Source organism: Mastomys coucha, unplaced genomic scaffold (genome assembly GCF_008632895.1).
Source record: "Mastomys coucha isolate ucsf_1 unplaced genomic scaffold, UCSF_Mcou_1 pScaffold23, whole genome shotgun sequence".
Classification (NCBI taxonomy): domain Eukaryota; kingdom Metazoa; phylum Chordata; class Mammalia; order Rodentia; family Muridae; genus Mastomys; species Mastomys coucha.
In genome coordinates this window covers 55,309,662-55,322,227 of record NW_022196906.1, presented here as the reverse complement: position 1 = coordinate 55,322,227, position 12,566 = coordinate 55,309,662, and positions in this window count along the sequence as shown.

Below are 12,566 nucleotides of genomic sequence, written 5' to 3'. Positions count from 1 at the left end.
TCCACCTCCCTACTTCAGCACGGAATTATGTATTATCCAATGGTTCCTTTGGCCATTCCCCTATCATGAACACTCAGGAAAGTGGGTATGAAGATCAAGATTAAAAAACATAAGCATTTGGGGCTGGAGAGATGGCTCAGTGGTTAGGAGCACTTGCTACTCTTGCAGAGGACCCAGGATTGGTTCCCAGTGCCCACATCAGGCGGCTCACAACCATTTGAAACTCCAGTTCCAGGAGATCCAATGTCCTCTTCTGACTTCTGCAAGTACGAGGCACATACACAGTTTACAAACATACATGCTAGGACTCTAGAACCTAGATAACCCTACAGGCAAGTCTCCAGCCTCAACAGTGAGGATCACATTTTGGACTCCAGTCAATCAAACTGGCAGATTAATGCCAGTACTCATAAAGCCACTGTTCAATCCTCAGAATTACATAAACCAGGCAGGGTGGCACATGCCTATAATCCCAGCACTTGGGAGGTGAAGGCAGGCAGATTTCTAAGTTTGAATCAAGCCTGGTCTACAGAGTGAGTTCCAGGACAGCCAGGGCTACACAGAGAAACCCTGTCTTGAAAAACCAAAAAAAAAAAAAAATAAATAAATAAATAAATAAATTCAAATTTATCCTCAGCTACATAGAGAGCTCAAGACTAGCCTGAGATGAGATATGGTGGAGGGGGAGGAGAGAGGAGAGAGGAGAGAAAGAGAGAGAGAGGATCCATTAATGAGCCCCAGCACATGTGACAGCAGATAGGTTGCAGGTAGGTGGGAGGAGACACCCCCCCATTCATAACAGTCTTCCTCAGGTCATGGCTGCCAGGGCTTCCCTGCACACCCCAACCACAAGCACACATCCCATTCTTGCCTCTTTGAAAGCCTCACTTCCTTGTTTCACCTTCCGTTCACACCTGAATTTGGACGGCGCAGCCTGGGCTACCTTCCATAAAGCAAGCACTAGTTTGGAAGGCAAGCACCAGGGCAAAGCTAGGAAGGATGCTGGAGCCAGCAAATGGGTTCTGGGCTGGCAGAGTGGGTGGTCGGCACATTGTCCCCCTGTTATTTTTTAACAGTTCTCTGGATCCTGAATTAGCTGCCTGCACCAGATATCCGGTTTCTTCCTAAAAATGTGCATCCTGTCTGCATCTTGTGTGTAGCCCCCTAAATCTAGAGAAGATCCCAGAAACACTTTATGTGGCCCCCAGCATACTGTGAAGCCTTGCCACCTCTCCATGGTAAAGTTTAGCATAGTTGGTGATCAAGAGCCTCTTGGAGTCTTTGGGTAAAAGGAAAAGACCCCGGTTCCGTCCCTTCACCTCTCTAATGAGGGAACAGGCCCAGCAGAGAAGGAATGTGCCTAGCTCCCAAACTGCATGGAACCGCAAGCCTGACTCTTGCCGAAAAGCAAAACAGATTAACTCCTCCTGGATTCCTGCATGATCCTTTCCAGCAAAATACAGCTGTAAAGCCGCAGGCAAATCTTTTCCTAAGTGGAATCACTCATGGCTTTGGCCTTTGATGGGAATTATTTGCGCAGACTCTGTCTGGGAGGACCCTGAGGCTCCACATCACAGACCCCCATGATGCTGGAAAAAAAAACCCGCATACTGCCCCCACTAAAAGCAGCACAAGGTCCTGTGACTGAAGCAGGTCACTCCATGGGGGCTGCTGCCTGTTTCTGCCCGGCTTCCAGTTGCTCTCACATTTCTGGGAATGCCTTTGAAGTCTGAAGTCCTTTTCTCCCTCTTCTGGGCCTGGTTGGATTGCAGTGCCCCACTCCCAACTGGTGGGATCAGCCTGGTTGGAGTCCCACCCAGGCTAGCCGCTGCAGCGGTGCCTCTTGCTCTTGTCCACAGCGCCCCCTGCGGGCAGATCTCGGACCCTTTCCCTGCACAGCCCTAGTCCCTCTGGAAAGGCCAGATCTGCCCCCATAGCTGCAGATCCCAGGAACTCAGGGAACAAGGGGGTCAGGAACCAAATAAGACTGGGCACCTTGGAGCCCAAAGTATCTGGGACACTCATGGCCTCTGTGAGCACAGATGGAGGGCCTGACAAACACTCCCCACGCTGCTGCCAGGACTACATATCAGTGGCAACCTTTCCCTCCAGGCTGCTAGTCTTCCCAGGTCTCTATCTCTACACCCCCAGGTCCCTTGCCCAGCATCTTTCCTCTATGCTTGACCTATATATTCACAAGAGTTCACATTAAATGGCAAAGACAACCTCCATCCGCCCCACCTCACACAGTCTGTGTGCTACCTTCCCAGGCAAGAATCTTCTATTTTGCAAGGTGACAGGTGGCAAACAGCACAGATAGAAAAGCCAAGTCTGCCCTTTAGCAAGTGCTGAGCTGGACTCCAGTCAGCTCAGACAAACGGAAGAGTGTGTGACCTTGGACATCCTACTTGCCCCTCTCAAGGCTGTTTCCTCCTTTTGAGAAAGGAAAGGATCTATGTAGACCTGCCACTTCTCTACTGTCTTCCCAAACTCCACACAGCACAGCAAATGCATTGCCTATCTCAATAAGATGGCACACACCCACACTCACACAGACATACAGACACACATACACACACTTACATATACACACTCATACACACAGACACATACACTTACACACACAGACACATGCACACACACATACACACATATATACATACATAATACATCCACACAGACATACACATACACACAGACATACACACACACACACGTATATATACATATACACACTCACATACACAGACATACACACATATATACATACACATACACCCTTCCCACTCAGCCTTCTATTTGAAGTTATTCAGAAAGATCACCAGTTGGCCTTAGAGATGGGAAAGCTGCAAGGGTCTCTGGAAACAACTTTGTCCTCTCTTGTCCTCCAAATCTCTCTGCCCCTGCTTGAAGAAAGCTGTCCACACTCCTTCTGGGGTGGTTGTCTGAAGACAGCTCTCCTGAGCTTGCTTCAAAACCTTCAGTGAGTCCTCAGAACCTTTGGTATGAAGACCAAGATCTGAGCCAAGTAGAGATGGTTCTGGAAGTACTCTGCCTTCAGCTTTACATTTTGCACATTCCATCTCAGAACTGATGCCCCCTGCATGGAGATGCCTTATGTTCCCCATACTCCATTTCACATGCAGAGTCTACTTGTCTAAGGACACTCCCCTTATCCAGTGAACATGCTTCCACTGACTAACATTGGCCCCCATGACCCTCCCCACCCCAGCAAGCTGAATTCTCTTGTGCCTCAAAGCCCCTGTACTCACTTCTGCTGCTTGCCTGAACTGCATTATATTAAGATATAATTTGATGTTTTGTTATTCCAATTAGTTGACTGTCTTGGCTCTCTAAGTTGTCAACTCCTCTAGGGCGGTCTTATTCATCTCCAAATAACTCAGATGGCTCCTGGGATCTCCCAGCCCACTTAACTCTAGTTAAGATGAGTTTTGTGGCAGGCACAGCTAATTGACTATCCAATTGCTATTTTCCAAGTTTTCCTTAATGGATTCACCTCTGAATTTATATGGAAACAATATGCCCAACTAAAGCAACCATTTTACCAGACTCTCTTGCAGCTAAGTATGGCCATGTGACCTACACCTGACAAAGTCACTGCCATTCCAAGGAAACTTTATTACAAAAGACAAATTCATTCACCTGGTCTTTTTTTCTTCTCATCCTTTTTCTGAAGTGCAGTCAAGAAAGCTAAAGAGATACTGGCCACTATGCAAAGAGAACAGGAGTCACACAACTTCTCATCTACAGCAACTTGCCCTTTGCTCTGTGTCTTGGTCTCCCACTGCACCCTTACTGTGGAGGAGACGCTTAAAGGGAAGGCTCCTAGAACCCTGGCATTACCTTTAAGACACTGTACCTTCCTCTTGCCTGTTTAAACCACTCTTTAGAGTTTTTCTATAACTTGTAGCCATGATACAAACATTACTTCCTCATCCAAGAGAAGTTCAGAGTCAAGATGTCTGTCAGTCTCCTTTGAGCTTTCTATCTGTCTCTCTCTGTCTCTCTCTCTGTCTCTCTGTCTCTCTGTCTCTGTCTCTGTCTCTGTCTGTCTCTCTCTCTCTCTCTCTCTCTCTCTCTCTCTCTCTCTCTTTCTGTGTATGTGTGTTGGTTTTGTTCCTTAGGAATCCTCTATCTTGTTTAATGAAAACAGGATATCTCACTAGGACTGGGGAGCTCACACCCAACTTTATATTCGGGTGCTGGGGTTCAGATTCAGATCCCCATGCTTTTTTTTCTCAGCAAGCACTTTACCAGCTGAACAATCTCCCTTGCCATGACTTTATAGTCTAATGGTCAACAATTCCATTTGGATCCCATTTGTTTTTGTTTTCTTTTTAGAGGACTATTCCACTGTTCCAATTTTAAATTTTAAAATATTTTAGTATTTTTAATCATGTATATGTGTGTGATCTCTTTGAGGGTGTCTGTATGTGAAAGCAGGTGTCTGTGGAGGCAGGATGTGTCAGATATTCCTGGAGCTGGAGTTGCAAGTGGTTGTGAGCCATCCAACATAGGTGCTGGGAACTGACCTTGAGCCCTCCAAAAGAGCAAGCCGTATGTGCTCGTAGCTGTTGAGCCATATCTCCAGCCTCTCCCTCCCTACTATATTCCCTTCACAAAACCTTACAATGGAAGTAAGTTAACTAAAATACTTTGCAGTCAGGACATAGACACAGGCAAGCTGCCTTGCAGTAAATATCTTGTGATGATCTGGTCCTAGAGGGAGTTAGTTCACTCTCAGATCCTTAATGGTACTTTAGCCTCACCACCCGCCCTAGAGAACAGATTCAGAGCTTGCTCCTCAGTGACAAGGTATTTGGAGGTGAAGCCTTTGGGAAGTAACTGTAACATGAGAGCTCTGAGTTCATGGAGGGTCTGAGCGATGGGCAGATCCATTGCTTAATGGATCTGTGGGAGAGGGCTTTATTATTAAAGAGCTCTCTTCCCCTTCCCTTCCCTTTCTCCCTCCTATACCCTCCCTTCTCCTCCCTCCTTCCTTACTGGCTACCTTGAGGTGAACCACATTCCTCCACCACACAGTTCTGCTGTGATGTTTTGACTCACCACAGGCTAAAATTAACCTGGCCAAGTGAGTGTGAACCAAAACCTCTGAAACCATAAACCCCACCCCTGTCCCCTGTCAGTGTTCTGCCACAGCAATGGTAAACAAACAGACCTCTCTTCTGAGCTTCCCTCCCGAGCTCTCAAAGGAACAGAATCCCAAATCTTGTCATGTCTTCAACATTTAGCATCTTGACCATCACACTGTGCCTTCTTGTCCCAGACACACTCTCCCATTCCCCATTCTGTTTCAGAAATTCTTAGAAGGAATTCTACTTGTCAAGATCAAAATGAGTTTTTTTTTTTTTAATTTTCCACCATGATCCATGAAGATGGGCTATAGCAGACAGAGTGGAAGGACAGGTGGATGCTATGCTATATATGCCATAAAATCTTCCATGGCAAGTCACATGTGGGCTTGAAGCTTGGGTTCTCCCATGAAGAGTTCAGGCTAGGGGCAGAAAGGATTTAAACTCTTATATTTTTGTTGTTGTTGTTATTGTTTTGGGAAGGCCAAGTCCATGTTATGGATTCACTTTATAAACTAGGGGGTACCTTTGCCTTCCTAGTTCTCTGACTTCCTTGATTGCTGTCTTGGGAAATTGCATTATCAGTCTTTTCAGAACACTCTGACTTTAGGATTGTTTTCTTTCCCTCTCTTCACATGTCTCCATTATTACCTTACTTCACTATCTGCTCATGTTCTAACCTCTTATGACCAGCAACTCACTCATTATTAGGCTCTCTTTATTTCTAATGAAAATACTTAATACCACCAGCTTCCTGGCTGCAGCATCCCATTTTGATGTTTAAGTCTGTCCATGGGCTGGGGATATGTCACAGTCAGTAAGGCACAACGAGCTTACCTGCTATATGTGAAGCTCTGGGTTCAACCCACAGCTCTGTATAAGCCAGCCATGGTCATACGCATCTGTTTGTATCAGCACTTGAAAAGTAGAAGCAGGGGCTAGAGAGATGGCTCAGTGGGTAAGAGCACTTATTGCTCTTCCAAAGGTCCTGAGTTCAAATACCAGCAACTGCATATTGGCTCACAACCACCCATAATGAGATCTGATGCCCTCTTCTGGTGCGTCTGAAGTCAGTTACAATGTACTTATATATAATAATAAATAAATCTTTGAGCCAGAGCAAGCGGAGGTCCTAAAAAAAATGCAATTCCCAACAACCACATGAAGACTCACAACCATCTGAACAGCTACAATGTACTCACTCGCATAAATAAATAAATAAATAAATAAATCTTTAAAATAATAACTTTAAAAAAGAAAAAAGAAAAGCAGAAGCAGAAGGATCAGAACTTCAAGGTCATCTTCATCTATATAGGAAGTCCAAGACCAGCTTGGGCTACATGAGACTCTGCCTCAAAAATGTCTATTTATTAATATTTACTTCTAAATGTTTTCTTATTTCTATTGTAATTTCTATAAACCACAAGTTGTGGAGGACTGTTTCTTTGTCTAACTACCAAATTAGGGTTGGGATGATTTCACATCAGTGTAGCTATTGGCTCTAAACCTAGTTGGATTATGACCTAATATGTAGCCTAATCATAAACATCTTTTGGAAATTGTTGAGGCCTGTTTTATAGTCAGTTTTCATAACTGTTCCATGGAGCTATGTTTGCAAAGAATGTTGTGTCTATTAGGCTGAACTTTCTCTTTGTATTATTCAAATGCTATATATCTTTGTTATTTTTTTATCTCCTATATGACTCAGTTAAGACATAAAAGTCAATTTTGATCATAAATTAGCTGATTTATTCTTTTTGTTTTTTGTTTTGGGTTTTTTTAGACAGGGTTTCTCTGTATAGCCCTGGTTGTCCTGGGACTCACTCTGTAGACCAGGCTGGCCTCAAATTCAGAAATCCATCTGCCTCTGTCTCCCAAGAGCTGAGATTAAAGGCATGTGCCACCACTGCCCGGCTTAGCTAATTTATTCTTAAGATCCTGTCCATTTTTACTTCCTATTCTGTTTGTTTGAGATCACATCTCACTCTAGGGTAGCATAGAACTCAGTAAGTATCTCAGGTTAGCTTCAAACCCATGGCAGTCCTCCTGCCTCAGCATGCTGAGTACTGAGGTTGTTGACCACGATGCCCAGCTTTATTCCTGTTTTAAGGTCACTTTTTTACAGCTACTGTCAGTTAAGAATTGTTACATTTTTCTTATAGTTAAAGACAACAGGCTGGGCAGTGGTGACACATGCTTTTAATCCCAGCACTTGGGAGGGAGGCAGAGGCAAGCAGATTTCTGAGTTCCAGGCCAGCCTGGTCTACAGAGTAAGTTCCAGGACAGCCAGGGCTACACAGAGAAACCCTGTCTTGAAAAACAAAAACAAACAAACAAACAAACAAACAGCCCATGGTTGACTTTTGGGAGATACTGAGCTTGAGGGCTCTAGCTTCACCCACAGTTCAATTCATCGACGCAGTCATAACTGAATGTGTTTTTAGAAGGTGTGACATTCCTAGAATTTGAAGGCTATATCCCCAGAGCTTTTCTTCTATAATGAAGTGAGCAGCTTTGCCCCACCACATCTCCCCTACCCCCATGATGCTAAGCTTCACCACAAGACAGAGCAGTGGAACCAAGTGACCAGGTACCAAAACTTCTGGAATAAGACATGTCATCCTTTGGATTGTCTCTGTAAGGTATGCAAATTAAAACAACACTGACCTATCACTCCACACCTGCATAATGGCAAATCCCACAATACTAACACCATCTAATGTGGACAGGCAGCACAGCTGTAGGAATTCTTACCCATGCCTGGTAGGAATGAATACAAAACAGTTCAGCCACTTTGTAAGACAATTTAGTCTTTTCCAATATAAGTTGATATATTCTTAACCATGTGATCCATTATCATACTCCTTGGTATTTAGTCCAATGAGATGCAATCTTGTCTCCACTGAGAACACAGATGTTCATAGCAACCTAGACTCTTAAATAAAACCAAGATGCCTTTCAATAGGAGGACAAACAAATAAATAGCATGTCAGATCATGACTAGGTCATAAAAAGATGTAGAGGAAATTTGAATGTATATTATTAAGTAAAAGAAGACAGTCTGAAAAGCCTACATAGTAAATAACTCCAATAGCTCATCCCATGATGGATCCAATGTATGAAGATAGTCTCATAAGACTATAGTAGGTCTGCAAGTTCCTGTTCCTTAGTGACTCTCAGCCAGTATGATCTCATAGAGAAGTACAATGTGTGTCTGTGGGTGATGTCAGTATAAGCAAAGCTGTTGCTACAAGTCATATAGATAGCTGTGTGAGATATGTAATACCTAATACTGATAATAACTATGTCACTGATTTATGTAATCAGCATACTCTACATTTTGTTACTAGAGCATTACTTCTATTTAAAGCGTCCTTCTGTCCAACAGCATCCTGTGTTACTCCACCAGCAGTTTCCTCTTGGCCTTGTTCACCGAATCTCTCAACAGCATCGAGGAAATCATGTTGCATGATTGACCTCCCCCATCTAGGTTTGTGCAAGGGTATCCCATGATATCTGCACAGAGGCAATGTCCATCACAGTGTTTCTCAGAATGCATTTGTTGTTAAGCAATATACAACTTCATTTAATGATTTGGAAGAAGCAAAACTACAGGGACCATAAAGAGGCCATCGGTTTCCAGGAGCCCAGGGGAAGGAGGCACCTATGTGCAGATTGTAAAGGATTTGGGCAGGACAGTAAAACAGCTGAACATGAGCAACAGCAGAGGAAATATGCCATTATATATCTGTCAAGAATGTATAGAATGCGCTGCAACTTTGATGTAAGCTGTGCACTTCAGCGGACGATGACATGTCGGTATAGACTCATGGATCATAATGAAGAAACTTGTGGCAGGGCTATTGGTAGTTGGGGAGGCTCTACATGGTGAGGGTGTGGAGAAGCTGGGAATGCTCTGTGCTTTCTGTTCAACTTCTCCATAACACTGAACCTGTTCTAAAAATGGTTTAGTTTTTAAGAAGATAAAGAGAAGAAACTGATAGGCCCCACAGAACTGCAACCAACTCAGAAATCTCTACGGAAGGTAGAGGGCCTGTGTGGGATAGTTGGAGACATCTATCCCATGCTCATATCTACAGGGATGCCAGGTTAAAACTCAAACCCTGGATCCAAAGTTGAAAAAAAAAAAAAAAAAAAAAACCTTTCAGATCAAAGTTTGAGTCTTTGAAGAGAAACAGTAGGGTCCTGAAGCCTGGAACAGAAATATTTAGGTGAATAAGTGGACATTTTGGCCACTAGATGTCCTGAATCACCATGTGGAAGGAAATCTCTCTTCTATGCAAAACATAAGCAGTCTCTCTATATCTGGAAAGATGAAGAAACCTCTCCTGAGTCATATACCTCCAAAATGATGTTTGACTCCCTCAAGGTCTTCCTTCACTATGACTTGTTGCCTTGTGCCAAGCCACGGTTAGGATCCAGTCTGAGCAGTAATCCAAGACCATGGTCTAGAGAGCAGCTCTTTACACCCCAAAAGAAGAGCATCACAGGCTGGGGAGCACTGCAAGGAGCACTGCAAGAACCATGAGGCAGACAGAGTAGAGGTCTTGAGAGGTTAGGCTTAGCACAGTTGGCTAAAATAAGGTTGAATGTCTCCTATATTTACTGCTGGGAGAGCACTCCAGAAACTCAGGGTCAGAGTTGCTAAGGACTTTGGAGCTAGGTGGCTACTGAGGGCATCCTCTAGCTCACAGGTAATGAAGGCCTGCAGTCTGGGGAGTGGAGATGCCAGAGTATGTTTGATGCAATATTGAGGAAGGAAGGGATGCAAGAGTGGATATGATCTATGAAAGCTCATTTTGTTCCTTCTGAGAGTGAAAATTTTTCAGAAAGAAATGGCTCCTTCCACTGAACCTTCTACAAGGTTTATTAACTGATGAGAACGTTGGTGACTATGGGGAGGTTAGAATGTTGCAGCTCCAGAGCCTAAGTACAATTTATCTGGGTTATCTTTAGTCCACTAACTGACTGTTCCTTATTCACTTCTGTGTCAGACATAACAGCCTGGGACTAGCAGATCAGAATTCTTTGAAATGTATTAAGTCAACAACCTAGTTTCTACCAACCAGAGAGCTGAGAGAGCCATCAGATAGTATCTGATGCCTAATCAGGGATGTGTGTGGTTTGCTTTAACCAAACCATTTGGTATTTCCACCAACATATGGGAGACGCACCTTGACTTACAGCTTTCTTTGTTCCATTACTATAAAAAAATAAAAGGCATCAAACTGTTACTGCATTGGAGCAGGGAACTTGAGCAAGCTAAGTCTTTGTTCCTTGGTCATGGTCACTCATATTTGGCTCCAGAATAAACTTTTAGCATACCCTTCCAGGTGAAAGTTGTGATTTTTGCATTGGTATGCCAAAGTGACCAGAATCCACCTGTTGTAGAACACCTGTGTGGTGGTTTGAATAGAAATACCCCCCACAGGGAGTGGCACTATTACGAGGTGTGACTTTGTTAAGTAGGTGTATCACTGGTTGCTGTAGGGTGGCAGGGAGGGGGAGGCTTTGAGGTCTCACAAGCTCAAGCCAGGCCTAGCGGCAATGCCCAGTGTGACACAGTGTCTTCCTGCTGCCTGTGGATCCAGATGTCAAATGCTCAACACGCTCTCCAGCACCATGTCTGCCTGCATGCCACTGTGCTTCCTGCCATGACAATAATGGACTAACCCTCTGAACTGTAAGCCAACCCCAACTAAATGCTTTCCTTTATGGGAGTTGCTGTGGTCCTGGTGTGTCTCTTCACAGCAAGAAAACCTTAACTAAGACACCTTGCTTCAAACAAATAGCTGCCATCTTCAGCTGCATCTGCGTTCAAGCTTTAAATCACTAGGGCCTGTGGGCTGTTGGCATTCTCTCACAGAAGGCGGTGGGTTGGAAGGTTAATGGACCCTCGGTTGAGTAGCCAGCCACCACTTACAGCCATTTGTGCACAGTCTGCCCTAACTTACATGTGGCATTGAAGTCTCAAAGATGTGGGAAGACAAGGGAAAGGGGGCTCTATACAGCTGTGAGGGAGCCCTAGTCCTGGCTGTGTGAAAACTTCTTAGTGCAGCTTCCTAGGTCATCCATGCTCTGTAAGGAAGATGAATCAGCTCCTTGGTCTCCCAGGGTTAACTCTGGTTTTTCTCTGGGACGTCATAAGAAGGAGGTAGAAGCTGTTTACATCTCTCCAGGGAGATGATCCGTAATGCCACCTGCCATGGAAGCAATGACCAGTGACCTGGGGAACCCAGAATCCAAAGTGGGGATAATGAGAATCCCAGAAAGGCTGACACTAGGACAACATTTAATCAGCAGCAGTGAGACGGACATGATTACAACAATAGGCAATGGGGCTGGAGTGGCAATCAGGCTGCCTGACCTGCAGGAATCTCAGTGATTGCCAACTGGCCATGCTGTTCTGAGGGAGCAATCCACCAGAGAACTCACTGAACCTGGTGTCAGCTGCCACAGGGGGAAAAGAAGAACCCAATATCTGACTTCCAACACCGTGTCAGCTCACAGATCTGGGACCCATGTTTGAAGAACAGGCCAGACTTCCCAGGATGAAGGACCCTGTGAAGCCATCCCAAGTAGACATGATCAACTATATTCTGGCCCCTTCCCAAAAGGCTCTGCAGCAGGTTGCTATGGTGACTTTGAAGAAGGAGAACACACAGACTTTCCAAGGAATGCTGGATGTGGTATCTAAGCTGACACTGATACTGAGGTAGCTGAAGCATCACTGTGGTGGAGGAGGCTCATGGGATTGAAGGAGTGGGTGCTTTCATGTTGTGCCATTCCCACAGTCATCCCTGCAAATGGAGATATACTAGTACTGCTCTTCCATGAGTGGGAGACCATATGACATTGATGTTCATGAGACAAGACCATGTTGTAGTTTGAATGTGGAATATTTCCTCAGGCTCATGTGTTTGCACACTTAGTCTCCAGCTGGTAGTATCAGAATTTGAAGACATGAAACCTTTAGGGGTTGAAGCTTTGCTGGAGGAAGTGGGTCACTCTGGGGTGGGCCTTGATGTTTATAATAACCTACCTGTCTTCTGTTCATCTGTCTTCTTCCTGTTCCACAAAGATGTGCAGTTCTTCCATCAAGTATTTAGACATAGCAACAAGAAAAGCATCTAATACAGGCCATAGAGTCACCTTGGCCAGTGACATACATTTGCTTTTTGGTTTAGAAGAATACTAGTCTCTAAACAAACAGGAAAAAAAATACTTGGACATTATTCCAGTTAGCTGTGCCTAGCCACCATATCTAGATTCTAAGTCCTCCATAGAAATGGGCTATTCTGCCGGGCAGTGGTGGCACATGCCTTTAATACCAGCACTTGGGAGGCAGAGGCAGGCGGATCTTTGAGTTTGAGGCCAGCCTGGTCTACAGAGTAAGTTCCAGGACAGCCAGGGCTATACAGAGAAACCCTG